The 26801-nt window shown below is 40.5% G+C and overlaps 1 long non-coding RNA gene across 1 annotated transcript; it reads right to left on the bottom strand.

Annotated features, from left to right (window-relative positions):
* Window positions 1-23812: 23812 nt before the first annotated feature.
* LOC121581586 lies at window positions 23813-24491 on the bottom strand. The gene is made up of 3 exons (XR_006003230.1): window positions 24434-24491; window positions 24056-24192; window positions 23813-23856 (listed from the first exon to the last, which is right to left on the bottom strand). It is a non-coding gene; the product is annotated as an uncharacterized LOC121581586 (long non-coding RNA).
* Between the last annotated feature and the right edge of the window lie 2310 nt (window positions 24492-26801).

Genomic DNA, 26801 nt, shown 5'->3' with positions numbered 1-26801 from the left:
AAGGAGGAGGAGCAGCCTCGGCCGAAACCGTGACAGCTAGCTTGGCTTGTAGTGGTACTAGCAATTATACTGTACTGAACAGGGCAGTATGCCCCTATGTTAGTATTTAAAAGAACATCAAAAATGGTTTAGTCGTCCAGCGCTTCTTGGAAAGAGGAATCATCAGAAGCAGTCATTGTGATTACACTGAACAAAAATATAAACGCAACATGCAACAATTTCAAAGGTTTTACTGAGTTACAGTTCATATAAGAAAATCAGTCAATTTAAATGAATTCATTAGACAGTAATCTATGGATTTCACATGACTGGGAATAGAGATGTGCATCTGTTGGTCACAGATACCTTTCAAAAAAGGTAGGGATGTGGATCAGAAAACCTGTCAGTATCTGGTGTGACCACCACTTGCCTCATGCATGTCCTTCGCATAGTGTTGATCATGCTGTTGATTGTGACCTGTGGAATGTTGTCCCAATCCTCTTCAATGGCTGTGCAAAGTTCATGGATATTGGCCAGAACTGGAACACGCTGTCGTACAGGTTGATCTAGAGCATCTCAAATATGCTCAATGGGTGACATGTCTTGTGAGTATGAAGGCCATGGAAGAACTGGGACATTTTCAGTTTCCAGGAATTATCATGCTGAAACCGGAGGTGATGGCGGCCGATCAATGGCACTATAATGGGCCTCAGGATCTCATCACAGTATTTCTGTGCTTTGTGTTTGTTGTCCATAGCGTATGCCTGCCCATACCATAATCCCACCGCTACCATGGGGCACTCTGTTTACAACATTGAGATCAGCAAACCGCTCACCAACACGACGCCATACATGCTGTCTGCCATCTGCCCGGTACAGTTGAAACCGGGATTAATCCGTGAAGAACACACTTCTCCAGCGTGCCAATGACCATTGAAGGTGAGCATTTGCCCACTGAAGCCGGTTACGGCACCCAACTGCAGTCAGGTCAAGACCCTGGTCAGGACGATGAGCACGCAGATGAGCTTACCTGAGATGGTTTCTGACAGTTTGTGCAGAAATTCTTCAGGTGAAGAAGCAAGATGTGGAGGTCCTTGGCTGGCGTGGTTACATGGGGTTGGAAGTACTGCCAAATTCTCTAAGACGACATTGGAGGTGGCTTATGGTAGAGAAATATACATTAAATTCTCTGGCAACAGCTCTGGTAGACATTGCTGCAGTCAGCATGCCAATTGCATGCTCCCTCAAAACTTGAGACATCTGTGACATTGTGTTGTGTGACAAAATTGCACATTTTAGAGTGGCCTTTTATTGTCCCCAGCACAAGGTGCACCTGTGTAATGATCATGCTGTTTAATCAGCTTTTTGATATGACACACCTGTCAGGTGGATGGATTATTTTGGCAAATGAGAAATGCTCGCTAACAGGGATATAAACAAATATGTGCAAAAAATCTGAGAGAAATAAGCACTATTTTTAATTTTTTTCATTTAATATTTTACATTTCAAAAAACAAAAATAAAATTAAAATTAAAACTTACAGACACATACAAACAATGACTACATCTCATCTGCCCAGACCTGCCTGCTCACTCCCCCATCCCTAGTGCCTGCATTATTGTTTGCAACTTCGTCTTAAATTGTACCAATTTGTTTTTCTCAGTCGCCCATGCTATTTCAATATTTCAATGATAAATCATTAGCTTTTTCCATTGTGTCAATGATGGCGGATTGATTGACTTCCAATTTTTTTGTATAAGTTTTTTCAAAATGAGTGATGAGAAAATAATTGTCCAGACCATTGGGTATCTCATTACACCCCACAATGTGTTGAAATATGCAGACAGATGGATTAAAAATAAGTTTATGTTGTAATATTTCTGACAGCCAAATTTCTAGCTCCGCCCACAACTTCTGAACTTGATAGCATTCCCAAAAAGGATGGATTATTGAGTCATTATTAGTTTAACACTTGAGACATAACTCTGCCGTTGTGCTGTAGAATTTGTGAATTTTGTCTTTTGTATAATACATTCTATACATTAGTTTATACTGGATTAAGCATACATTTTCGTTAACTGTAATTGTGTTAGTTATGCTCCAACCTTCCCTCCATTTTATGTCAACATCTGTTGTTTTTTTTGTTTATCTTGGTTCCAATAGTAATACTTTTTTCTAAGAGATTGTCAGTTGGATATGCTCAGTGCAAGGTTTTGTAGATCTTTCCTATCATATGAACATCATTTTCTGACTCAAATAAGATTCCCTCAAGGTTGCTTTGATGTGCAAAATATTTCAAATTGAAATGTTGTGATACAGTATGTAACTTTTAAGTTTCATTAGTCAGTCCAAAATTACTTTTTAATTCTATAATGGAAATACATGTATTTCCTGATACCAAGTCATACAATTTCTATGCCTTTAGTTTTCCATGTGGGCCAATTTATCGATGAATCCCCTTATTGTATGGGACGCTTTTAAATGTGCCTTTAGAGGCCATGCAATTCAGTACTCATTTTAGGTCAAACAGTCTAACAGAACAGATAGATAGCAATAAAAACTGTAACGTAGAGGCTCAGAATAAATGAGAGGAAAAACTAAAAGAAATGGAGAAACTTATTCAAGAAAGATCAAGTGTAATATACTATAAAAATAATATATTATTTTTTAATCTTCAACATAGAAATGCTACTAAAAATAATTTACTGAAACTGGTTACAAATGACGGAGTCACCCATGATTCACCAAATTATATTTTGAAGGAGGAAACAAAGTACTTTAAGCATATGTTTTCGTTTCAGTCGCCTCCATCTCCTCTAACTGAAGCTAATTGTAGAGATTCTGTCACGCCCTGACCTTAGAGATCACCTGCATTCTCTGTTTGGTTAGGTCAGGGTGTGATTTGGATAGAATCTAGTTTATTCTGTTTCTATGTTGGCCGGGTGTGGTTCCCAATCAGAGGCAGCTGTCCATCGTTGTCTCTGATTGGGGATCATACTTAGGCAGCCATTTTGCCTACCTTTAGTTGTGGGATCTTGTTTCAGTTTAGGCTTGTTGCTGTTAGCCGTTAGAACTTCATGTTCAGTTGCTTTTGTTATTTTGTCAAGTGTTTATTTAATAAATTAAACATGTACACATACCACGCTGCACCTTGGTCCAATCCTTTACACAACGAAGGTGACAGATTCTTTACCTATTGATAATGAAAAATTTACATCCATACAGAAAGACTCATGTGAAGGTGAAATTCCAGAGGAGGAACTTCTGGATGCAATTAAAGACTTTAAATCCAGGAAAACTCCAGGGTTGGATGGCATACCAGTCGAGGTATACCAAACCTTTTTTGATACACTCAGAGGACCGTTATTAGCATGTTTTAACCACTCCTATGTAAATGGTAGATTATCAGACACTCAAGAAGAAGGTCTGATTTCATTATTACTGAAACAGGATACAAGTGGAAAATATAAAGATCCACTCCATTAAAAAGATTGTAGGCCCCTTACACTTCAGTGTTGTGATGCAAAAATTCTAGCAAAATGTATAATGCATAGAATTTAAAAGGTATTGTCGGACGCACCACATTCATTCTAATCAGACAGGTTTTTTACATGGACGATACATTGGAGATAATATAAGGCAAGTACTCGAAACAATAGAACACTATGAAAAATCTGGAAAACCAGGCCTGCTATTCATAGCAGACTTTGAAAAGGCATTTGATAAAGTACGACTGGGGTTTATATATAAATGCCTGGAGCATTTCAATTTTGGAGAATCTCTTATAAAATTGGTTAAAATCATGTATAGTAGCCCTAGGTGTAAAATAGTAATTAATGGCTATTTTTCTGAAAGTTTTAAACTGTCAAGAGGAGTGAAACATGGTTGTCCATTATCGGCATATCTATTTATTATGGCCATCGAAATGTTAGCTATTAAAATCAGATCCAACAATAATATCAAGGGATTAGAAATCCAGGGCTTAAAAACAAAGGTGTCATTGAACGCTGATGATTCATGTTTTCTTTTAAATCCACAACTTGAATCCCTCCACAGCCTCATAGAGGTTCTAGATACATTTTCTAACCTCTCTGGATTACAACCAAATTATGATAAATGTACTATATTGGATCACTAAAAAATACATTTTTTACATTACCATGTAGTTTACCAATAAAATGGTCTGATGGTGATGTGGATATACTCGGAATACATATTCCAAATGAAATAAATGATCTCACTCCAATAAATCTTAATAGAAAGTTAGCAAAAATAGATAAGATCTTGCTACAATGGAAAGGTATATATAACCTGTCAATTTGTGGAAAAATCACCCTGATTAACTCTTTAGTATTATCCCAGTTTACCTATTTGCTTATGGTCTTGCCTACGCCTAACGAACATTTTTGTAAATTATATGAGAAAAAAATATTCCATTTTATTTGGAACGGCAAGCCAGGCAAAATAAACGGGCCTATTTATATAATGAATATGAATTCGGAGGACAGAAATGATTAAATATTAAAGCATTAGACCTATCACTAAAAGCTTCAGTCATACAAAAGTTATACTTAAATCTGAACTGGTTCTCTAGCAAATTAGTAAGATTGTCTCACCCAATGTTCAAGAATGGCCTTTTTCCCTATTCAGATTACAACCTCTCACTTTCAGTTATTTGAAAAGGAAATAATCTCCCAAATATCACTATTTCTAAAACAAGCCATAGAAAGTTGGTTGCAATATCAATGTAATCCTCCAAAAACAACAGAATAAATAATGCAACAAATATAGTGGTTAAACTGAAATATACTAACTGATAAAAAACCATTATTTTTTTAGAAAATGTTTAAAAAAGGTATAATCTTCGTCGATGATTTCATAGGTAGAACTGGTGGAGTTATGTCGCACATGCAGCTAACAAAAACATAAGGAAATGTCTGCTCTACCCAAAATTACAACCAAATAATTGCAGCATTACCGCAAAAATGGAAGAGAAAAGTGGAAGGGGGAAAAAGTAAGGAACTTGTCTATTAAAGAACATAATTAAAGAACATAATTGGTTAAAGAAAATTGTGATGAATAAAAATGTATACCAGTTTCATTTAAGGACCAAAGGATTGACAGCCGTCCCATATAGATTGCAAAATAGTTGGGAAGAGATTATTGACGTACCGATTCCATGGCATAGTGTTTATGAACTGATACGCAAAACGACGCCGAATTCAATACTTAGAATTGTTCTATTTAAATTATTATACAAAATTCTTGCTACCAATATAATGTTATTTATATGGGGGATATAATCTTCCCAGCTCTGCAGATTTTGCTGCGAAGAGACAGAATCATTAGATCATTTGTTTTGGTACAGTCCATTTGTAGCTTGTTTTTGGACACAGGTCCAGGAATGGCTAAAGGACTGCAATATTTACCTGGAGCTAACCCTGCAGATAGCACTACTGGGTGATATGAACAGTCATAGTCAATCGATCAATAATATAATAATACTTTTCGAAAAAAAAAAAGATTTTCAATTTACAATCTGTAGAAACAATGAGAATAGAAGGGTTCAGAACTTTTGTAAAACGTCACATTACAGTTGAAAAATATATGGCAAATAGAAATCCAATATGGATGGTGTTAAGAGATAGATGGGTGGTGTTGAATGGAGTTGAAGGATGGGACTAATAACAACTAACAACAACTAATAACAACAAGATAACTAATGTAAAGCATACTGTGTCCATAATAAGTATATAGGTTATAGGTTGAGAGCTTTTGTGAAAGAGCACAGTTACAAAGATATTGCATATACAGTGGGGGAAAAAAGTATTTAGTCAGCCACCAATTGTGCAAGTTCTCCCACTTAAAAAGATGAGAGAGGCCTGTAATTTTCATCATAGGTACACGTCAACTATGACAGACAAATAGAGAGAAACAAATTCCAGAAAATCATATTGTAGGATTTTTAATGAATTTATTTACAAATTATGGTGGAAAATAAGTATTTGGTCACCTACAAACAAGCAAGATTTCTGGCTCTCACAGACCTGTAACTTCTTCTTTAAGAGGCTCCTCTGTCCTCCACTCGTTACCTGTATTAATGGCACCTGTTTGAACTTGTTATCAGTATAAAAGACACCTGTCCACAACCTCAAACAGTCACACTCCAAACTCCACTATGGCCAAGACCAAAGAGCTGTCAAAGGACACCAGAAACAAAAGTGTAGACCTGCACCAGGCTGGGAAGACTGAATCTGCAATAGGTAAGCAGCTTGGTTTGATGAAATCAACTGTGGGAGCAATTATTAGGAAATGGAAGACATACAAGACCATTGATAATCTCCCTCGATCTGGGGCTCCACGCAAGATCTCACCCCGTGGGGTCAAAATGATCACAGGAACGGTGAGCAAAAATCCCAGAACCACACGGGGGGACCTAGTGAATGACCTGCAGAGAGCTGGGACCAAAGTAACAAAGCCTACCATCAGTAACACACTACGCCGCCAGGGACTCAAATCCTGCAGTGCCAGACGTGTCCCCCTGCTTAAGCCAGTACATGTCCAGACCCGTCTGAAGTTTGCTAGAGTGCATTTGGATGATCCAGAAGAGGATTGGGAGAATGTCATATGGTCAGATGAAACCAAAATAGAACTTTTTGGTAAAAACTCAACTCGTCGTGTTTGGAGGACAAAGAATGCTGAGTTGCATCCAAAGAACACCATACCTACTGTGAAGCATGGGGGTGGAAACATCATGCTTTGGGGCTGTTTTTCTGCAAAGGGACCAGGACGACTGATCCGTGTAAAGGAAAGAATGAATGGGGCCATGTATCGTGAGATTTTGAGTAGAAACCTCCTTCCATCAGCAAGGGCAATGAAGATGAAACGTGGCTGGGTCTTTCAGCATGACAATGATCCCAAACACACCGCCCGGGCAACGAAGGAGTGGCTTCGTAAGAAGCATTTCAAGGTCCTGGAGTGGCCTAGCCAGTCTCCAGATCTCGACCCCATAGAAAATCTTTGGAGGGAGTTGAAAGTCTGTGTTGCCCAGCGACAGCCCCAAAACATCACTGCTCTAGAGGAGATCTGCATGGAGGAATGGGCCAAAATACCAGCAACAGTGTGTGAAAACCTTGTGAAGACTTACAGAAAACGTTTGACCTGTGTCATTGCCAACAAAGGGTATATAACAAAGTATTGAGAAACTTTTGTTATTGACCAAATACTTATTTTCCACCATAATTTGCAAATAAATTCATTAAAATCCTACAATGTGATATTCTGGATTTTTGTTTCTCATTTTGTCTGTCATAGTTGATGTGTACCTATGATGAAAATTACAGGCCTCTCTCATCTTTTTAAGTGGGAGAACTTGCACAATTGGTGGCTGACTAAATACTTTTTTTCCCCACTGTAGAAGCAAACCGGATGGACATCATGAATATGATCGGAGAGGTTCAGGGTAGAGGAGGTTCAGGAGTAAAAACAAACAAAATAGAATTATTGTAAAATTGACTGTGTCCATAAAATGTATATAGTATGTATAAGCTGGAAGTAGAGGCCTAAACATTGTTGTTCACTAGTTTACTCCAATTAGGGAAGGAGTGGTAATAAATGGAAATATATATTTTTCAAAAGATATGTCTACAGTGGGGGAAAAAAGTATTTAGTCAGCCACCAATTGTGCAAGTTCTCCCACTTAAAAAGATGAGAGAGGCCTGTAATTTTCATCATAGGTACACGTCAACTATTTATTATTATTATATTATTATGACAGACAAATTGAGAATTTTTTTTCCAGAAAATCACATTGTAGGATTTTTCATGAATTTATTTGCAAATTATGGTGGGGTCATTTTTGTCCATTAAAATAACATCAAATTGATCAGAAATACAATGTGGATATTGTTAATGTTGTAAATGGCTATTGTAGCTGGAAACGGCAGATTTTTTATGGAATATCTACATAGGCGTACAGAGGCCCATTATCAACAACCATCAGTCCTGTGTTCCAATGGCACGTTGTGTTTGCTAATCCAAGTTTATCAAAAAGCCAAATCTCAGACTGGCCAATACAAAGAAAATATTAAGATGGGCAGTCTGAGATATGGCTTTTTCTTTGCAACTCTGCCTAGAAGGTCAGCATCCCGGAGTCGCCTCTTCACTGTTGACGTTGAGACTGGTGTTTTGCGGGTACTATTTAATGAAGCTGCCAGTTGAGGACCTGTGAGGCGCCTGTTTCTCAAACTAGACACTCTAATGTATTTGTCCTCTTGCTCAGTTGTGCACTGGGGCCTCCCACTCCTCTTTCTATTCTGGTTAGAGCCAGTTTGCGCTGTTCTGTGAAGGGAGTAGTACACAGCGTTGTACGAGATCTTCAGTTTCTTGGCAATTTCCCGCATGGAATAGCCTTCATTTCTCAGAACAAGAATAGACTGACGAGTTTTAGAACAAAGTTATTTGTTTCTGGCCATTTTGATCCTGTAATCGAACCCACAATTGCTGATGCTCCAGATACTCAACTAGTCTCAAGAAGGCCAGTTGTATTGCTTCTTTAATCAGCACAACAGTTTTCAGCTGTGCTAACATAATTGCAAAAGGGTTTTCTAATGATCAATTAGCCTTTTAAAATGATAAACTTAGCAAACACAACGTGCCATTGGAACACAGGACTGATGGTTAGTGATAATGGGCCTCTGTACGTCTATGTAGATATTCCATTAGAAATCAGCCGTTTCCAGCTACAATAGCCATTTACAACTATGACAGACAGTCTCCTGAGTGGCGCAGTGGTCTAAGGCACTGCATCGCAGTGCTAACTGTGCCACTAGAGATCCTGGTTCGAATCCAGGCTCTGTCGCAGCCGGCCGCGACCGGGAGACTCATGGGCGGCGCACAATTGGCCCAGCGTCAGGGAATGGCCGGCAGGGATGTAGCTCAGTTGATAGAGCATGGCGTTTGCAACGCCAGGGTTGTGGGTTCGATTCGCACGGGGGGCCAGTATAAAAAAATATATATATATGTATTCACTAACTGTAAGTCGCTCTGGATAAGAGCGTCTGCTAAATGACTAAAATGTAAATGTAAACAATGTCTACACTGTATTTCTGATCAATTTGATGTTATTTTAATGGACTTTTTTTTGTAAAATTTCTAAGTGACCCCAAACTTTTGAACGGTAGTGCATATGCGAGAGAAAAAAACATATGGGGGATTGGAAGTGATGCAGACAATTACATTGATGGAAGTTACAATCTATCTGCAATATTAAAGCTGATAAAATTGATGAATTTTGAAAAGCTATCCAAGGATTATTCCATAAAGTTTTGTTTCTAGGGAGTGATATGAGTGAACAGGGAGTACAGGAGGGGACTGAGCACGCACCCCTGAGGGGCCCCCGTATTGAGGATCAGCGTGGCGGATGTGTTGTTACCTACCCTTACCACCTGGGGGTGGCCTGTCAGGAAGTCCAGGATCCAGTTGCAGAGGGAGGTGTTTAGTCCCAGGGTCCTTAGCTTAGTGATGAGCTTTGAGGGCACTATGGTGTTGAACGCTGAGCTGTAGTCTGGAGGTGTGTTTTGGGTCATTCTCCTGTTGAAAAACAAATGATAGTCCCACTAAGCGCAAACCAGATGGGATGGCGTATCGCTACAGAATGCTGTGGTAGCCATGCTGGTTAAGTGTGCCTTGAATTCTAAATAAATCTCCAACAGTATCACCAGCAAAGCACCCCCACACCATCACACCTCCTCCTCCATGCTTCACGGTGGGAAATACACATGCGGAGATCATCCATTCACCTACTCTGCGTCTCACAAAGACACAGCGGTTGGAAACAAAAATCTCAAATTTGGACTCATCAGATCAAAGGACAGATTTCCAACGGTCTAATGTCCATTGCTAATGTTTCTTGGCCGAAGCAAGTCTCTTCCTCTTGGTGGTGTCCTTTAGTAGTGATTTCTTTGCAGCAATTCAACCATGAATGCCTGATTCACGCAGTCTCCTCTGAACAGTTGATGTTGAGATGTGTCTGTTACTTGGACTCTGTGAAGCATTTATTTGGGCTTCAATCTGAGGTGCAGTTAACTCTAATGAACTTATCCTCTGCAGCAGAGTTAACTCTGGGTCTTCCTTTGCTGTGGCGGTCCTCATGAGCCAGTTTCATTATAGCGCTTGATGGTTTTTGCGACTATACTTGAAGAAACTTTCAAAGTTCTTGAAATGTTCCGCATTGACTGACCTTCATGTCTTAAAGTAATGATGGACTGTCATTCCTCTTATTTGAGCTGTTCTTGCCATAATATGGACTTGGTATTTTACCAAATAGGGCTATCTTCTGCATTAAGATGGAAAGAAATTCCACAAATTAACTTTTAAGAAGGCACACCTGTTAATTGAAATGCATTCCAGGTGACTACGTCATGAAGCTGGTTGAGAGAAAGCTGTCATGAGTGTGCAAAGATGTCATCAAGGCAAAGGGTGGCTACTTTGAAGAATCTCAAATATAAAATATATTTTGATTTGTTTAACACTTTTTTGGTTACTACATGATGCCATATGTGTTATTTCATAGTTTTGATGTCTTCACTATTATTCTACAATGTAGAAAATAGTAAAAATAAAGAAAAACCCTTGATTGAGTAGGTGTGTCCAAACTTTTGACTGGTACTGTATATTAGCTAGATACCCTCATTTGGACACTTCATGTCTGCCTTTATGCATTGAATTTGTTGTAGTGACTACTCCTCCCTGCTGGACGCACTCAATTGCACCGTTGACATGTTTCTCTCCAGACAAAAAGTTGTTTAGATTTTTTTGTAAATGTACAATTATTCAATAAAGATTGTATTAAAACGTTTTTATTATTATTATAATACTACTGTGGTTGATGCATTATGTTATGCACTCAGTATTTACATTTTTATTTTATTTTTATTTCACCTTTATTTAACCAGGTAAGCCAGTTGAGAACAAGTTCTCATTTACAACTGCGACCTGGCCAAGATAAAGCAAAGCAGTGCGATAAAAACAACAACACAGAGGTACATATGGGGTAAAACAAAACATAAAGTCAAAAATACAACAGAAAATATATATACAGTGTGTGCAAATGTAGCAAGTTATGGAGGTAAGGCAATAAAAAGGCTATAGTGCAAAATAATTACAATTAGTATTAACACTGGAATGATAGATGTGCAAGAGATGATGTGCAAATAGAGATACTGGGGTGCAAATGAGCAAAATAAATAACAATATAGGGATGAGGTAGTTGGGTGGGCTAATTTCAGATGGTCTGTGTACAGGTGCAGTGATCGGTAAGGTGCTCTGACAACTGATGCTTAAAGTTAGTGAGGGAGATAAGAGTCTCCAGCTTCAGAGATTTTTGCAATTTGTTCCAGTCATTGGCAGCAGAGAACTGGAAGGAATGGCGGCCAAAGGAGGTTTTGGCTTTGGGGATGACCAGTGAGATATACCTGCTGGAGCGCATACTACGGGTGGGTGTTGCTATGGTGACCAATGAGCTAAGATTAGGCAGGGATTTGCCTAGCAGTGATTTATATATGACCTGGAGCCACTGGGTTTGGCGACGAATATGTAGTGAGGACCAGCCAACAAGAGCGTACAGGTCACAGTGGTGGGTAGTATATGGGGCTTTGGAGACAAAACGGATGGCACTATGATAGACTACATCCAATTTGCTGAGTAGAGTGTTGGAGGCTATTTTGTAAATGACATCGCCGAAGTCAAGGATCGGTAGGATAGTCAGTTTTACGAGGGCATGTTTGGCAGCATGAGTGAAGGAGGCTTTGTTGCGAAATAGGAAACCGATTCTAGATTTAACTTTGGATTGGAGATTCTTAATGTGAGTCTGGAAGGAGAGTTTACAGTCTAACCAGACACCTAGGTATTTGTAGTTGTCCACATACTCTAGGTCAGACCCGTCGAGAGTAGTGATTCTAGTCGGGTGGGCGGGTGCCAGCAGCGTTTGATTGAAGAGCATGCATTTAGTTTTACTAGTGTTTAAGAGCAGTTGGAGGCTACTGAAGGAGTGTTGTATGGCATTGAAGCTCGTTTGGAGGTTTGTTAACACAGTGTCCAATGAAGTGCCAGATGTATACAAAATGGTGTCGTCTGCGTAGAGGTGGATATGAGAGTCACCAGCAGCAAGAGTGACATCATTGATATACACGGAGAAAAGAGTCGGCCCAAGAATTGAACCCTGTGGCACTCCCATAGAGACTGCCATAGGTCCAGACAACAGGCCCTCCGATTTGACACATTTAACTATCTGAGAAGTAAATGGTGAACCAGACGAGGCAGTCATTTGAGAAACCAAGGCTATTTAGTCTGCCAATAAGAATGCGGTGGTTGACAGAGTCGAAAGCCTTGGCCAGGTCGATGAAGACGGCTGCACAGTACTGTCTATTATCGATTGCGGTTTTTATAACGTTTAGGACCTTAAGTGTGGCTGAAGTGCACCCATGACCAGCTCGGAAACCGGATTGCATAGCGGAGAAGGTACGGTGGGATTCGAAATGGTCGGTGATCTGTTTGTTAACTTGGCTTTCAAAAACTTTCGAAAGGCAGGGCAGGATGGATATAGGTCTGTAACAGTTTGGATCTAGAGTGTCACCCCCTTTGAAGAGGGGGATGACCGCGGCAGCTTTCCAATCTCTGGGGATCTCAGACGTTACGAAAGAGAGGTTGAACAGGCTAGTAATAGGGGTTGCGACAATTTCGGCAGCTAGTTTTAGAAAGAAAGGGTCCAGATTGTCTAGCCCAGATGATTTGTAGGGGTCCAGATTTTGCAGCTCTTTCAGAACATCAGCTGTCTGAATTTGTGTGAAGGAGCAACGGGGGGCATGGGCAAGTTGCAGCGGAGGGTGCAGAGCTGGTGGCCGGGGTAGTGGTAGCCAGGTGGAAAGCATGGCCAGCCGTAGCAAAATGCTTGTTGAAATTCTCGATTATTGTAGATTTATCGGTGGTGATAGTGTTTCCTAGCGTCAGTGCAGTGAGCAGCTGGGAGGAAGTGCTCTTATTCTCCATGGACTTTACAGTGTCCCAAAACTTTTTGAAGTTAGTGCTACAGGATGCACATTTCTGTTTGAAAAAGTTAGCCTTTGCTTTCCTAACTGCTTGTGTATATTGGTTCCTAACTCCCTGAAAAGTTGCATATCGCGTGGGCTATTTGATGCTAATGCAGTACGCCACAGGATGTTTTTGTGCTGGTCAAGGGCAGTCAAGTCTGAGGAGAACCAGGGGCTATATCTGTTCTTAGTTCTGTATTTTTTTGAATGGGGCATGTTTATTTAAGATTGAGAGGAAATTACTTTTAAAGAACAACCAGGCATCCTCTACTGACGGAATGAGATCTATATCCATCCAGGATACCTGGGCCAGGTCAATTAGGAAGGCCTGCTCGCTGAAGTGTTTTAGGGAGCGTTTGACAGTGATGAGGGGTGGTCGTTTGACCGCGGCCGGGGTGTTAAGCATATCCCAATTTAGGTCACCAAGCAGTACGAACTCTGAGGATTAATGGGGGGCAATCAGTTCACATATGGTGTCCAGGGCACAGCTGGGGGCTGAGGGGGGTCTGTAGCAAGCGGCAACAGTGAGAGACTTATTTCTGGAAAGGTGGATTTTTAGAAGCTCAAACTGTTTGGGCACAGACCTGGATAGTATGATAGAGCTCTGCAGGCTATATATACAGTAGATCGCAACTCCACCCCCTTTGGCAGTTCTATCTAGACGGAAAATGTTATAGTTGGGGATGGAAATTTCAGAATTTTTGGTGGCCTTCCTAAGCCAGGATTCAGACACTGCTAGAACATCAGGGTTGGCGGAGTGTGCTAACGCAGTGAATAACTCAAACTTAGGAAGGAGGCTTCTGATATTTACGTGCAGAAAACCAAGGCTTTTACGGTTACAGAAGTCAACAAATGATAGCTCCTGGGGAGTAGGAGTGATACTGGGGGCTGCAGGGCCTGGGTTAACCTCTACATCACCAGAGGAACAGAGGAGGAGTAGAATAAGGATACGACTAAAGGCTTTAAGAACTGGTCTTCTAGTGCGTTGGGTACAGAGAATAAAGGGGGCAGATTTCCGGGCGTTGTAGAAAAGATTCAGGGCATTATGTACAGAAAAGGATATGGAAGGATATGAGTACAGTTGAGGTAAACCTAAGCGTTGGGTAACAATGAAAGAGATAGCATCACTGGAGGCACCGATGGAGCCGGTCTCGGCGTGTATGTGTGGTGGAACAAAGGAACTATTTGAGGCAGTTTGAGAGGGACTTGGGGTTCTACAGTGAAATTGTATAATAAGAACTAACCCAAACAGCAATAGGCAAGGCATATTGACATGGGAGAGAGGCATAAAGCAATCACAGGTGTTATTAGAGAGAGCTAAGACAACAACTGGTAATGGCGATAAAGTTTGGGCTGAGGCTAAACAGAATAAACAGGACAGGGTACCGTGTAAAGGAACAGTCCAGCAGGCATTAGCTGTGCAGCTGAGTGATCATAAGGTCCAGTGAACAGCAATATGTGAGTCCGAGAGCAGTTCAAATTGGGCAGGAAGCACAGTTGTAGTTTGTGTGTGCTAGCGGGCCGGGGCTAGCAGATGGATCTTCGTGGTCGACGTCATAACGGGAAGCCTGTTGAAACCACATCAGACGATTTCGTCGGCAAACCAGTCGTGTTGGATCGGCGGGGCTCAGTGTCAACACTAGGAGGTCCCGTCCGGTTGACAGAGAGGTAGATAGCCGGGAGATGGGCCTGGCTCGAGGCTAGCTCAAGGCTAACTGGTGTTGCTAAGGGGCAATGGTAATTAGCCAACAACAGGTTGCAGCTAGCTGGTTGCGATGATCCAGCGCTAGGGTCCAGTGATTCCGGCAGAAAGTCCGATATGCTCTGGGTAGATAGCACGCTGTGCAGACTGGCCGACGAATTATCCAGGCTAGAGCTAGAGCTGGCTGGTGGGTAGTGCAGGCCACGGACAATGGTGAAGATGCTAATGGTGGCTAAAAGCAAGTAGCCATTCAGTTGCAGCTAAACTAGTTTCAGCTTAAGGTTCTTGATAAAAGTGATAAAGAAATAATAGAATCATTTCCACGTTGGGTGAGGCGGGTTGCAGGAAAGTATATTTAGTTAAAGAATTGTTGGGTTCTATTTTCTAATAATTGGATTGATGGGATGACTAACTTAGAAAGAATGCATTCTTGACTGGGCTAATGTAGGTTGTGACACCTGGCAAGCTGTGATTGATGTGAAGAGCTGTTTTAGGGGGTAAAGGGAGATAAGGATTTGTGTCTCCAAATGCTAGACTATACTGGTTCTTTGTGATCTGTGAACCTTCCTTGGACGTAGGAATGGTGACTAAGGGAGCTGGCTCTTCTCACTATGACAGGTTGTTATGATATGGACATATGCCTGGTAACAGAGATGCATCAACGGATTGGCTGAGTAAGTTTAAACCACACTCAGTCCTTTACTCTGATTGGCCAGCAGAGAAGTGGGAAATTCTCTCTGTCAGAGTATTTGAGTATTGAATCTGAAACAATGGGTTAGTTCTCTGGGGTGCCCTGCGAGGTGTTTCAGAGAGCCCGTATATACGAAACATCATATTTACCATTGAAGGTTTTTGCATTAATTAAAATAACTAGTATATCTTAGAAGTCGTGTTGACCTCTTTTGTTCCTAATACCAGATTTGAATTGACGCGACTTTGACAATTGGTGACTCTCCGACGTGATCTGGTAGAAGGGACTTCGCTGGGTAAATGTCTGGCCCATTTGGTCACCTCTTTCATCGAACCGTGTGTTTCACAAAGTGCCCGGGCTTCTAAGAAGGTAAGCAGATACCTATTGTTAAATAACTAAAGATCTGCAAATTGGCCTTATTCAAATTAATTTTGTGAAACACCTGTCTGATGTAAGTGAACTAAATTATGAAACTATTATGAGTAGACAAGCACAATATTGTGACATGCAAACCTGTGATAAGTGTGATGTTAAACCATGGTACCACAGAGAGTATTGGTTCTACCGGCAAGGTCCGTGAGATACGGCTAGGTTCAGGAGACAATACTGACATCTACCGGCAAGGTCCATAACTACGAGGATACGGCTAAGGTTCGGAGATATAGGGAATAATTGATTTAAGTAATTGCTATCGGCAAGGTTCGTAACTACGACAGTACGACTAAGGTTCGAAGAATTACACCGGCAAGGTCCGTAACTGAGATACGGCTAGGTTCGGGAAATTTTAGATAAATACTAGCGACTGGCAAGGTCCATAACTTCGAGGATATGGCTAGGTTCAGCGGAGTATTTTTTAAAGATAGTAGAGGAGACTGTGTGCCCAAATAGAAGAGGCTGTGTGCCCAAATAGATTGTGTGTGGAGTGTAGGTGTGTCATTTATGACTGTGTGACATATTTGACTGTGTGATAGGATTATGACTGTGTATTGTGAGTGAGTGCGATAACTGTGTACTATTTTTGCTGTGTGATAACTGTATACTACGTTTAACTGTGTACCATTTTTGGCTGTGAATACAAAGGATATTTTAAAACAGTAAATAATGAGAATTACAATTAGGAAATAAGGTTTAAATTGTGCAAGCGTTAACAAAAGACACCCATAGGAGGTACTATAAAAAGTTAGACAGTGCGAGTGTTGTCGTATGCATGAAAGTGTGAATGATAAACCTGTATACCTTGATAGAAAACAAATTGGGAATCAAAAGACGTTTGTGGCTGTCCAAACTGTATAATTTGGGAATAAATGTTGGATTTGTGATTACTCAAACCATATAACCCGACAGTGACAATCGAAAACATGAAATGAAAAGTGATGAATGAGTGTGACTGAACTAAAACGTTTGAACTGATATATTTGAAATATAACATTTGGTGTTTGACATAGCATAATACTGATTTTGAATAGTTGTGTCGAAGCAATTCGGTTTAGTATTTCATTTGATGTTTGATGTTTGACATAGCATAATACTGGTTTTAGGTGCTTGGTTTGGGCTATTTGGTTTATTATTTGATTTAACGTTTGATGTTTGACCGTGCAAAATACTGGTTAAACAATTAGACCGAAATAATTCGGTTTATCGTTGAGATATAAACGTGCACCAACTTTAACTAATTAGGTGGGAATTATTTGATTTAAATAAATAGACTGAAGTACTTTGAATAACAGCAGAATATTGGAAACGCGCTAAAACGAGAAACAGCTCCTCATAGCTCCTCACAAAGTCTGTTCCCCCTGGACAAGAAAAAAGTAGAGTTGCGAGGGGAGGGGCTGGAGAGAGCGAAAGTGTGGCTTTTGGAGCCAGAAAAGACTGGCAGTTGGCTGGGAACGCATGTGGGTATCTGACGAGAGAATGTTCTAAACTTGCTCACCGAGCGTAGACGTGCGTCATGGGTGAGAAAGTAGAGAATATTTACATTTGCATTTTTGGTAATTTGGCAGACGCTCTTGTCCAGAGCGATTTATGGGAGCAATTGGGGTTGAGTGCCTTGCTCGAGGGCACATCGGCAGATTTTTCACCTGGTCGGCTCGGGGATTGGAACCGGCGACCACTCGGTTGTTGGCGCGGCGCTATTGGTCACTAAACTGCCTGCCGCCCCATATGAGTTTAAGATTGTGGCGTTGTTTGATAATGGGATGGTGGAATAAACTGACCATAAGTAATGTTGTTTTAGACGTAATGTATAATATAGTACAAAGCAGATGGAGGGTTCAATTGAACTAATTATCATGGTAGAGTTAACGTAGTACAGTGAGGGAACTTCATTTTGTGTCAGAGGGTAAAATGAGAAATCAGTAATATGCTATTGGTGGAAATCTATTTATCATTTCAAGGCATGGAGTAACAATCTGCATTTATGAGTGTAAATTCCACTGCTGATGTGTTGATCGAATGGGTACGATGGAGTAGTTGGTTTGGTAATGTTGAATGGATTATTTGTAGAGTGTTTTGGGGTTAAATAGAAAAAACTCACTTATTCAATAGGGAATGGGTGGAGAGAGAGAGAGTTTTTACATGTATTAAAAGTTGCATAAGATAGCTTTAGTAATATTCTAGATAAGTCTATGAAAATATGTTACAAGTACGAATGACATTATTTCCTAAGAAGGAAGATTGTAGGGACATTTCCCGCGCCTCCCCCATAATGCAGGAAAGACCAGGAGAGGGGGAGGAGATGTAAGAGACAGGACATAGTTCAGATGGTAGGAATGTCATTAAGCGTATGCTGATAAACGATAGCAAGTATTTGTTTTATTAATTAGGGCCTAATCAGAGAGAACAGTTAAAGAAATTGAATAGCGAACTGAAATGGGTTAGCGGGAAAATACAAAATAGTTGGACAATTTTAGAACGATAATTTATTTTGGTTAGGATGCAAGTATGCATTAGCTGTTGTGCTGGGGAAATAGCGCCAGCCTGTGGTGGGTCCTGGATTGGTAAAACAGGGGGGACAGGAACAATAGAAGGGGAGACAGATTTTCCTAGGGGGTTGAACAAATAATTGATAATGGATCATTTGAGATGAGATCACATGTAGCAGAGTTAGGGTAATCAATTAAATAATCATTGTATACTCGAGGAATTTTGAGTGGTTTTATGGATTAGTTATGAGCAATTAGATATGATACAAACAATTATTGATGGGTTAAGACTGGGGATATATCTATCATGTTTTGTGTGTACTACCATCTTTAGATTATAACCAGGAGAAAGAGATTAGCTCATCTCAGTTAGGCAGTATTTAGGTCAAAAGAGGGAGCTACCAAATTAAATTGAGCCTAACTATCTCTGATTGTTATTTTTCAATTGGGTTCTTCAAATAAAATAAAAAAAAACACATAGCATGATGTTTATAAAGGGTTGTTATGTTGAATTTAGGGGATTTTCAACAGATCATGGGTGGTGTTTACTATGCTGTAGGATGGAACGGTTTGTTGGGGGATATTTGAACCTAAATTAATGGAATAAGCTGCAGTAATCAGAGGAATGGTTATCACTAGGTAAATGGATAAAACAGGGGAAAAACATTACTGATTGGCAGAATACACCAAATGGGGATCAGTATGGCCACTCCACTGGGAGATATAGAAGAAAGTTGAATTGGAGAGCAAAAACCCAGCCCAGTGTCCATCTGGAGATAAGTTTTAACGGATGACAGGAAGAGATTTTCTTAACTCAGGAACAGGAGGCTGAGTTAGCAGCAATTCCGTTCAAATTATGGTCACAAGGACAGCAGATGTAGGACTAATTAAGGGGGTAGCTCCAGTACAAGTGATTCCTCGATCCGATAATAGACCATACCAAAAGCAATATACTATGAAACCAGAAGCAATAAAAGGGATAACACCTACATTTGAGCATTTACTTAAGGGAGGGGTGATAATTCCTGGAGATGAGGCACAATGCAACTCTCCAGTATTTCCTGTTAAAAAGGCGGCACCTAGCGCCGACTGGAGGATGGTCATGGACTTGCAGGGGGTTAATAGAAATATAATTCCCAGAGCTCCATGAGTACCAAATCCACATACATTGCTGAACCAATTGAAACCAGAGAACTCCTATTTTACAGTGATAGATTTAGCTAATGCTTTCTTTAGAATCCCAGTTCATCCGGATAGTCAGGGGTGGTTTGGCTTTACTTTTCAGGGAAGGAAATGGATTTACGCTAGGATGACTCAAGGCTACTCAGAAAGTCTTACAATCTTTGTCCAGGCTATAACTAAGAATTTGGGAAAGTTTGAACCTAGGGAAGGAAGCCAAATGTTAGTTTATGTAGATGATATTCTATTGGCTAATCCCACTCAGGAGGGATGTAAGAGGGATACAATCCAATTGTTAACCTTCCTGGCAGAACAGGGACACAAAGTGAGCAAAAAGAAACTTCAACTTTGGCAGAGCGAGGTAATTTACCTAGGACACACTATAACTCAGGAGGGGCGAATGTTAAACTCATCCAGGAAAACTGCTATACTTGAAGCGCCAGAACCGTTAAAACAAAAAACAAATGATGAGCTTTTTGGTAATGATAAACTGCTGTAAAGCTTGGGTACTCCATTATGTACTGCATACGGGTAAATTAGGTGATCTTATCTATGGGAAGGCAATGGCAGCCCATGGTAAAGTAATTTGGAACTCTAAGGAGGCATACATACATCAGGGATGTTATCCAAATAGTAGAGAGTAACGAGGGATATGACATTGGTCGTGATTTAAAGATGATGATGTTTTTTGCTGGGCTATTAGATATAACTGGGTTAATCATGAACATAGAGATTTGTATTCTTTGTTGCTAGACAGAAGACTTAGGTGACCTAAGAATAGACTTGTCATGTCCAACAATTAGTCTTCAGGTCAAGCCCGGGAGAGCCTGGGTAGAACAGAGTTTGAACTAAACATGAGTGTTTTTACAAGATAAGAGATTGATGATTGGATTACTAATTGATTCTGAACTGGATGAAAGTCGAATTTAGCTGCCATAAAAGAAAAAGGAAGTGGGAGGAGCAATAAAGAAGCAATAGACAATCTCAAAAATGTAAGGCATGGCAATTGGATGATAAATTACCTAAGGGATGGTTTAGAAAGGTGGTAATATTGACACATGGGCAAATCATGTGTCAAAAAGGGGGAGTGATAGGATTAAATAATAATGATAGGATTAAATAAAAAAATACTTAAAAAGAAAAAACACAACAATAGAAATTGAGAGCTCAACATGTATGTGTGAAGATAGTTTATTAACCACACCTGTATGTCAGAGGTTTTGTGCCCCACAGGTGAACTAAAGGAGAAGGTGACCCACTCTATCTCACCAGGAGACTGGGTGTGGATCCAGTCCCTAAAAGAAGAAAAACTGGAAGCAGGCCTGTTGGGAAGGGCCCTATCAAGTCCTATTAGATCCACCTGGGTGCATGTCACACACTGCAAAAAGGTAAACCCAGTTACACCTGATGAACAAACACAGAGTTAGGAGAAAGAACCGATCACCACTAGGGCTCGGGGGTTGGCTCCTTAACGAAGATTCCCTTACCCTGTCTGATCATCCCTGTGTGAGTTCGGTAGAAGGTGAAGCAATGGGTTGGCGTCTGACATGTTCTCAGGGCAAGGGTGGGGATTCACAGGTCTCCTGACGGTAGGTAGCTGTCTGATTGTGGGGGCCATATTCCTAACACACTCAAACCCTTCTGATCAGCCAAAAAAAGTAGTTAACCTAACACAAGTTGATAAAATAATACCTGAGCACAGTCTACGAAGGCATAGGAGACAGCTAGACGTAGGGAAAGGGGAAGCACTAGGGACTTTAGGGGAGGACATCACCATATGTATGTCACCATGTACATCCTGGGACTATGTAGTTGCTCATACCAAGCGTGGGGGATATGTAAATCTCCATACACAGTTTAGGGACAGGTGTAGTATTGTGAAAGTAGGAAATTACCAGAAATGGCAGTGCGACCCATAGAAGGGTAGGTACTGTCTGAAAGTCTGAAGTACGCAAAAACAGGTTTATCCTCCATGCAAGCCACCTGGGAATGTGGTGAAAGAGTCTTGTAGTAACTTGAACTATCTGTATCCCCCGATAACAAAGTAATTCCGACCTAGGTTGCCTACGTTTGAAGTCTCAGGGGATTCTAATTGTTTTTCTAGGACTAGTAAGATAGGATACAGAGTAGGGCATCTTAGCACCTGCTCCTACACAGAGAATATCACAACTAAAAGAGACCATGACTAATCTCTCCTCTTTGTTGCAGCCAGAGGATTTTAGGAACCAAAACCAGGCCCGTGCTGACATCTGATGGTAGTGTGGTGATAACTGATTGTGAATTCACCTACATACGCAAATAATCAAACGTGTCAGAGGCTGGTGAGTTGTCACGTAGAAAGTAGGACCTCCTCCCGGGATCCTTTGATGAAAGGATCCTTTGAAGGGATAGGAGTACCTCGAGGGGTTTCAGAACAATTCAAAGATAGGAATCAGATCGCAGATGGGTTTGAATCAAGTATTTTTTGGTGGTCAACAATTAATAAAAACGTAGATTGGATGAATTATATTTACTATAACCAGCAAAGATTTATAAACCACACTCGTGATGCAATAAAGGGATTAGCTGAGCAGACAGCGGCAACTAGCTTAATGACATGGCAGAATAGAATAGCTTTAGATATGCTTTTGGCTGAGCGGGGCGGAGTTTGTGTTCTGTTTGGATATATGTGCTGTATTTTCATCCTCAAACAATATAGCACCGGACGGGTCCGTGACAAAAGAGCTTCAGGGGAGTAACTACGCTGACGAACGAACTGGCTGAGAACTCTGGTATTGATAGCTCCATAAACGGTTGGTTTGATAACATATTTGGTAAATGGAAAACTATTGTTGTAACTATTCTGGGTGAAGTTATAGCTTCTATGGGTATACTTGTTCTTTGTGGATGTTGTCTTATTTCCTGTGTCTGAGGTTTGGTGAGAAAGGAGATGGAGAAGGTGATTTCCCAACAGATGGTGAGATATGGCCCAATCCTGGACTCCGAAGGAATGAAACCAGGCTTGGTGGAGTGACACTAGAGGGTGTCTAAAGGGGGCCAAAATGTACTTCTCTGTTTGTGTATTATGTGTTAATAGTTTTATGTTTTGTGTTCTATTAATCCTGTGTTATATGGTTTGAAGTTCTTTGATGACTGGTAACAATTTGCAAGTTGGGTGTAGATGGACTGAGGGTTTTAATATTTTTGTATCATTATGGCCTATTAATAAAAGTGTGATTATTTTTGTTTGTATTGTATTTTAATGAGTGACACCCTAGAGGGTGTCAAAAGAGGGATTGTTGGGTTCTATTTTCTAATAATTGGATTGATGGGATGACTAACTTAGAAAGAATGCATTCTTGACTGGGCTAATGTAGGTTGTGACACCTGGCAAGCTGTGATTGATGTGAAGAGCTGTTTTAGGGGGTAAAGGGAGATAAGGATTTGTGTCTCCAAATGCTAGACTATACTGGTTCTTTGTGATCTGTGAACCTTCCTTGGACGTAGGAATGGTGACTAAGGGAGCTGGCTCTTCTCACTATGACAGGATGTTATGATATGGACATATGCCTGGTAACAGAGATGCATCAACGGATTGGCTGAGTAAGTTTAAACCACACTCAGTCCTTTACTCTGATTGGCCAGCAGAGAAGTGGGAAATTCTCTCTGTCAGAGTATTTGAGTATTGAATCTGAAACAATGGGTTAGTTCTCTGGGGTGCCCTGCGAGGTGTTTCAGAGAGCCCGTATATACGAAACATCATATTTACCATTGAAGGTTTTTGCATTAATTAAAATAACTAGTATATCTTAGAAGTCGTGTTGACCTCTTTTGTTCCTAATACCAGATTTGAATTGACGCGACTTTGACAGAATGAAAAGTAAAATTGAGAAATATAGACAAAATAGACAAAAAACTATTAACTGGCTATTTACACTAGGACACAGAAAAAAAAACACGACCGCACTGCTACGCCATCTTGGAATCCAGAGAACAATTACAAAGCCAGAGAACATTACAAAGCCAGAGAACAATAAGTAAAGTAGCCTACAAATAACAGTAAAATAAACTTCATTTGAGCAAATATGAATTGCATTTTGACGTTTCTGTGTGTAGAAGCCAGGTCTAGTAATCGTCATGAAAGGGGTACTCTGGATTGCCACTCCACCTGTTGAGTCAGAGTAATGTTATTAGATCAACAATATCTGGAAGGAAATGGAGAAAACATACAAAGTGTTGCAGTGCAATCAGAAAGTCTTCTGTATACTTACAAACCGAATGCTCTTGTTTAGGTCCTCCATTGCCTTCATTTCAGCCTTGGATAGGGAGAAGTCAAATATTTTCATTGGGAGATATGAGGGAAACATGAATGTAATGTCATATGCTTCAGGAGTTATCCTCCACTTCATCAATAACAATTGTAGCTTAATACATTTTGCACTCCCAATACACAAATGTTGTGTCCCACAATCGGACATTAGTCAAATGGGACATGTCTCTTAGATTCACACAGACCTAAAAGTTAACCTTTATGCGCTGTGGGTTGAAGCTCTTTGGGATGACTACCACCCCTCTCTGGATGTTGAACCGCAGGGCCATCTGAGCTGTGGTCTTCTTGTACTTGTGGGCGATGCACACCAAGAGCTCATCCTCTAACAAGGGCGGACAGGTGAAATGTAAACAACACGGTTTAGAAATTATATTTTAGGGATGTATATCTAGCTGTACATAGCTACATGCATTTTTTGCTCAATCTTTTCGCAGACTAATAGCTGTACTTATCCGATTGACTATACCATTAATCATTGGATTAATTGGGTTGTCCTCATCCAATGTAATCACCATTGATTATGTAATTGATTATTATTTTCTAATGTAGTGCATTAGTTTTACCAGGATGCATCTCTTGGTGTTCCTATGGAGCTGTATCCCACAATGACGTTCTGCAACTATTCAGAGAGGACATATGAATAAAGATATTATTCCCTCATTATGTCGAGATCACAACTTATTTATCTCATGATCATGACATAACAAAAGTTGTTTTCTCAAGATCAGGAGATAATTTTCTCATGACATAACAAAAGTTGTTTTGTAGAGATCACGAGATAAACTCTATAAATAGGAGTGGATGTATTGATGATTGATTGACTGTATGGCTGATGCCCGTGTACACTAGCACGCGGTAAATTGCTGCGTGCGGCTTCAGTCTCCCAGAGTGGCTCGCTTGTGGGCGTGCTGGCAGCATTTGGCAGCATATAGCAGCAAGTTCAATTTTGCGTCAAGAATTCAGCATAGCAAGTTTGTATGAAGGTCTGGTTATTCACAGATAAATAGTAATATGCTCTAAACCGCTCTGGTAACAACCAAACTTTGCTGCCCTGTTTCCAATCGTCCACATGGCTGGGAGAACATATTCAAGTAAGTAAATACATTTCGAAAATGTAAAAAAAACGATGTATTATTAGCTAACTACAGTGCAGGCGAACTCAAATGTGCTGCCAACGTAGCTAGCTAGTTAACTAGCCAACTTTACATACTGTATAGATAGCTAGCTAAGTGAATTAAATTTTACCAGCTACCTAACTTCATATTAGCTAGCTATCTTGATATATTTATCACTGTAAAAAACTAACTCCAAATGCATTTGTAGGTAGCTAGCTAACAGCCATGGAGGAGGGTGAAAGGATAGCTGCCTCATCTGTCAAAGTGAGAGAGTAGGCTATTCTGGATATGGCAGGTACTTTTGTGTAGTTCCCTAGAAGTGAGGACAGAGAACATAATATTCAGTGCTGTCTAATTTGAGTATAATTTAGTCTGTTTCTTGTGTGGTTTTCTGTCCTCAGATACAGAGAACTGTGAACGCATGTCTGCAGATGAAGAGGTCCCAATGAAGAGCATTGGTTCTCAGTCGTGGTCCTGGGGACTCAAAGGGGTGCACATTTTAGTTTTTGCCTTAGCACTACACAGCTGATTCAAATGATCAAGTCATCATCAATCTTCAAGTGGTATTTATGTATTCATTTGTGACGCTATCCTTGATATGATCCTGCTATTGTCACATGCTACACATGCACATATCTATCCAATGTTATCATGATTTGTCACAAGGGATAGTATACTTTAGTAATCCACAATGACCTGGTGATGTAAAAGTCTAACAATGACATATTCCTACAGATACCTTGTATTTGGAGATTCCTTCAAAACGATTGCCAACAGTTACCGTGTAGGGCACTGCAAGGTTGGGTGACCAGGGCCATCTGGGACTGCCTCCTGGGGGAATTCAGGCATGTGAAGGCTACTTGTGAGGATGGACACGAGGACCAGGAGGGGATCTGCAGCTTGCTGCTGTTTGTCAGAAGAGAGGTCTGCTAATCTGCAGAATGTTTCAAGGATGGGGGCCAACAACGCAGCACGGGAGGCAATCCATGTGCGGAAGATCTTCACCTCCTACTTCTTCGAAGAGGGTGCTGTTCCCTGGCAACACCATAGACTACACTATGCACAACCAAATGCTCTTTTCAGAGCCATCCACATGGCAATAAGTGTATTATTCTATTTACTTAGTTATGTCAACTGCAGTTATTAAATTCCCAGTTTCTCTCCTTTTGAGAGAGGGTGTCTGTACAAAAACAAAACAGGCTCTTTTAAGAGTCACCCATATTGTACAAATTTAGAACAATTAGACACCCTATAGCCCACACCTACACACTCGTGTATCAATCTGATTGATGGATTGTGTTGTGCAGTAAGCAGGCTCAGATGTATATCTGTTGCTCCTTCCACCTTCAAAGAATAGGCAAAAGGACCAACCATGGAGAATAGTAAGACACTTCATTATTTATATAACTATATTATATTGTTTGTCCTCGTGTCTGTGCATGTTTTTCAGCATAAAGTACTCTCCAGCCAGGTGAGGCCACACACACGGATTCCTGTTTAACACTGTCTCTTTAACTACCTTACTTTCTCAATAACAGTCTCTCTCCTTCACTTCATCCCTCTCCCCCCTTCTCCCTAAATCCTCTAGGTTATATCAGCTGTGTCGGTGAACCCCTCCCGCATCTGAACTGGCTGACAGATGGCAAAGCATGATCAGAGGTGAGAGGTCACTTGGTCGGGTCAACAGGAAGTATTATTAAAGAGATGCTTTACATTGAAATACAGAGAGATGTAGTAGTCCCAGAGTTAATAATCCAAAGGTCAGTTTTGTATTTCACCTCCTGATGATTAAGATGACTGACAGTGTTAGAATAAA

The sequence above is a fragment of the Coregonus clupeaformis genome, chromosome 14 (assembly GCF_020615455.1).
Source record: "Coregonus clupeaformis isolate EN_2021a chromosome 14, ASM2061545v1, whole genome shotgun sequence".
In the NCBI taxonomy this organism is placed as follows: Eukaryota; Metazoa; Chordata; class Actinopteri; order Salmoniformes; family Salmonidae; genus Coregonus; species Coregonus clupeaformis.
The sequence above is the reverse complement of the archived record's forward strand: the minus strand, read 5'-3'. Positions and strand labels throughout refer to the sequence as shown.